The sequence below is a fragment of the Otolemur garnettii genome, unplaced genomic scaffold (genome assembly GCF_000181295.1).
Source record: "Otolemur garnettii isolate 467f Iridium unplaced genomic scaffold, OtoGar3 scaffold00043, whole genome shotgun sequence".
NCBI lineage: Eukaryota > Metazoa > Chordata > Mammalia > Primates > Galagidae > Otolemur > Otolemur garnettii.
In genome coordinates this window covers 11,044,673-11,048,395 of record NW_003852438.1, presented here as the reverse complement: position 1 = coordinate 11,048,395, position 3,723 = coordinate 11,044,673, and the positions used below count along the sequence as shown (strand labels likewise).

The 3,723-nt window shown below is 47.4% G+C and overlaps 1 protein-coding gene across 2 annotated transcripts in view; it reads right to left on the bottom strand.

The window, feature by feature from the left end:
• Positions 1–1,159: 1,159 nt before the first annotated feature.
• The window catches only part of RBMS2 (RNA binding motif single stranded interacting protein 2), a 57,190-nt gene continuing 54,626 nt past the window's right edge, over positions 1,160–3,723 (bottom strand). Inside the window, exon 12 of one of the 2 annotated variants that reach the window (XM_023513694.1) lies at positions 1,160–3,171. The gene's annotated coding sequence lies outside the window, so the exon portion shown is untranslated. The remainder of the gene's footprint in view (positions 3,172–3,723) is intronic. The other variant, XM_023513695.1, reaches the window with a different exon arrangement.

Genomic DNA, 3,723 nt, shown 5'->3' with positions numbered 1-3,723 from the left:
GCCATGTGCAAGCCTCAGCCCCCAACAGGTTGACATATTAGATGAGCAGGGACTAAGCACTGTGGAGAGAGACACTGGGAAGGTGAAAGAGGCTGGTGGGCAATTTAGGAAAGGAAGAGGAATGGAATGCTACTGAGGTGGCCTGGTGTGGCCTGAGAAGCAGCACGGACTGGTCTTCATCCTCAGTGTGATAATGTCCTCCCACCCCCATCTATTACTGACAAGCTCTATTGCCTCTTCAGAGCCACTGGGCTTCCTAGGCTGGATAGCTTTTCAAATTCTTTGGTTAGAAAACTTTAAAAATAATAACTTTCCATCATTGTTCCTAAATCTACCTACCCACACCCTCAAACAAGTCTAAACACTCTAGGATCTGAGCATCATCTTAGAGCCTGAGGGGCAGCCTTGGGCCTAGAAAAGGATTACATCATCTAAGGAAGGGACCCCACTACGTTCTATCTGACTGGAAACAAAAACAAAGGAGTAAAGTACTTCAAGAATGTTTTATGAGCATCTATACTGAGTGGGGGTAATGACACTTCTGGGCTCCCTGAAGACAGGGTTCAGAAAACAAAGAGGCACAGTGTAACATTCCAGCCCTAGACTGTGAGCTGGAAGGTTCCCCTACAATTCCTCTGCTACCACCCTAACGAATTAGTCTATTTAATGGAAGAAATTACTTCCCTCTTTCTCCAGTCACTCACCCGCTGTGACAAATGAACTAACAGTTGGGGGGAAATGCGTGTAAACTGGAAGCACCAAAAAGGCCATTCCTTGGAGCAGTAATAACTCCACACTTCCATTGCATTCCACTCACACCAGAAACACCCAGTGGAATCTAATAAGCAGATTCACATGAGGAAAACCCCCAAAGGTAACTTGAAAATTTAATATAAAATAAAAAATTAACTTCAGCACCTGTGGCTCAAGCGGCTAAGGCCCCAGCCACATACACCTAAGGTGGCAGGTTCGAATCCAGCCCGGGCCCACCAAACAACGATGGCTGCAACCAAAAAATAGCCAGGCGTTGTGGCGGGCGCCTGTGGTCCCAGCTACTTGGGAGGCTGAGGCAGGAGACTTGCTTGAGCCCAGGAGTTGGAGGTTGCTGTGAGCTGTGATGTCACAGCACTCTACCCAGGGGGACAGCTTGAGGCTCTGTCTCAAAAAAAAAAAGAATTAGAGCCATTTAAATTCGTTTTTAAATACAGAAGAGGAACAGCAGAGTTCTGAGGAGGGGCGGCAACATCAACGACTGTTTTCTACATGAACAGCTGTGTTACGTCATTGCATTAGACCTCCAGTATGACTCCTGACATACCAAATGAATAGAATTCTAGATTTGTTTTCTCTTTATCTCAAAGTCCACTGACAAGAAAGCAGCTATGGCTTACTTTCATTGACTGAGGGAGGACTGGAGACTCAAAAACAAAAGCCATCTGTCTGGCCAAGCCCTTCTACAAGGTTACTGGGCTTGGGGCCACATGACAGTGGGGAAGCCCTTCCTGAAGCACCAATGAGAAAGGAGTGGCAATTTTGTCCTTTAGTTGTGATATATCCTGCCCATTGCCCTCCACGCCTTTATCTCAGTAGGGAGCATTGGGACTATCAATTCTGGAGTGGCTGGGGAGGGAGGGAAAGTGGGGCCCAGGCTCTAGGTGCAAACGTGATGCTACAGTTGTTCCTTCCCCTATTATCCCCCTCTTCTTCCCTCAAAAGCCAGCTTAATGGATACCTGTTTCTCCTATCTTTGACTGTCTGGAGAAGAGGCACCTAATCTTGAAGGGGAGCAGAATTCTCCTTTCGGTGCATTAGAGGATGGCTGGGAGGAGATGGGAGCAGGATCTATCTCCTAGAAGATGGGCAAAGGCTTTTTTCCATCTATCTCCCTGTGCACACAGTCAGGTCTTGCAGAAGGGAATAGGTAAAGAATGAGACACAGGCTTTTTAAAAGGATTCCTGACCTCATAAATAATGAGTTAGAACTTACTGCCCTTTTCTATCCTAGCTCCCTGTTGTCCTTCCACAAGAAGGAAAATTATTTCTGATATCCTGGTTCCCCAGGGAAGGGACCCAAACATACCAGGACACATCAGGTCACTCTGGACAATTAAGAGAGCTTTGTCCTTTCCTGCCTTACACAGCACACACAGAGAACAGTCCCACCTCGGTCCTTCCGCGTATGTGTGTATCTGTCATGTACATAGCAGCCACCAGCCTTTCGAGGACAGCTCCTGCTGTATGCAGAGGTATCAAAGGTCACAGCCTCAGAAGAATTCAAGGATCCCGGTTAAGTCCCTCCCAGCCAGTTGAATTGGTTTCAAAAGGCACTGTGTGTCCAGGGTTGGGGTGGGAATTAACCCTACCCAGGGAGGCAGGAACAGCACTATCTACATCACGCTTTCTCAGTCTTGGCAATACTGACATTTGGAGCCAGCTAATTTTTTGCTAGGTACCGCAGACTGTGCTGTGCCCTGCACGTGCTCAGCAGCACCCCTGGCTTCTGGCCCATAAGATGCCAGCAGTGCACACTCCACTGCCCCCAGGCACAGAAATCAAAAATGTTTCCAGATGGTGCCAACGGTCTCTGGGGATAAAACCACCTCTGCCCGAGAACCACTGGTTTATAGGTAAAGCAATGGATCCTCCACAGTAGGGAAAAAAGCCCATGTGGATTCAGTGAGGTCACAGCTGCAAAAGCTCTGAGCACAGCCACGTGCAACAGGGGGGGAGAGGGGCTGTGACACAAGGCAGAGAAGAAGATCCAGGAGGCAGGAAAGCAGATATTCCCAAAAGGCTGTAGCTGGAAAAGACATTTCCTCAGATGGTGTTGGCCTTGGCAGGGAGAAAAGTTAGTCAGAAGTCAGTAAATCCACCATTCTGGAACTCGCCAGGGAAGACCTAGGCTTCAACCAAATCGGGCTCAAGAGTGGCTTCCAAGGGCTGTGGGATTGGCTCTTTAATGAGCCTCGGTCACATCTCTGCTTCCTGAAGACAAGGTCTAGTTTTTTTGCTCAGGATATGGCAGGGCAGAGGAAAGAAGAGCCACTTCCTCTGCATGCTCCTGTATGCCTTGTTCCTTGCCCAGCTCCTCAAAATTCCACATGAAATTTCATTCAAAAAAAGAAATCCATAAAATTACTGTAAAATAGCAAAGCAAGCAGGCTCAGCTGTCTGGAAAAGAGAAAAAGAACAATTTAGGTGAGAGAAAGGCAGCATAAAATAGCTAACAAGGACATAAGGTATGTGAGCTGGGGGCTTCATAAAACAAAATTTAAAAATCTGTGTATTTTCTCTTTTTTTTTTTTGCAGTTTTTGGCTGGGGCCGGTTTGAACCCACCACCTCTGGTATATGGGGCCAGTGCCCTACTCCTTTGAGCCATTGGCGCCTCCCGTCTGTGTATTTTTTTTTGGAGACAGAGCCTCAAGCTGTCCCCCTGGGTAGAGTGCTATGGCATCACAGCTCACAGCAACCTCCAACTCCCGGGCTCAAGCCTGGGCCATTTTTTGGTTGCAGCCATCATTGTTGTTTGGCAGGCTGGGCTGGATTCGAACCCACCACCTTAGGTGTATATGGCTGGCGCTTTAGCCACTTGAGCCACAGGTGCCGAGCCTGTGTATTTTCTTAAACATACACATCAAAAGACATCTATAACTAAACTCACATCCTTCATCAATATTCTAGTACCACATCATTTTGGGGTTTTTTTGTTTTTTGAGACAGAG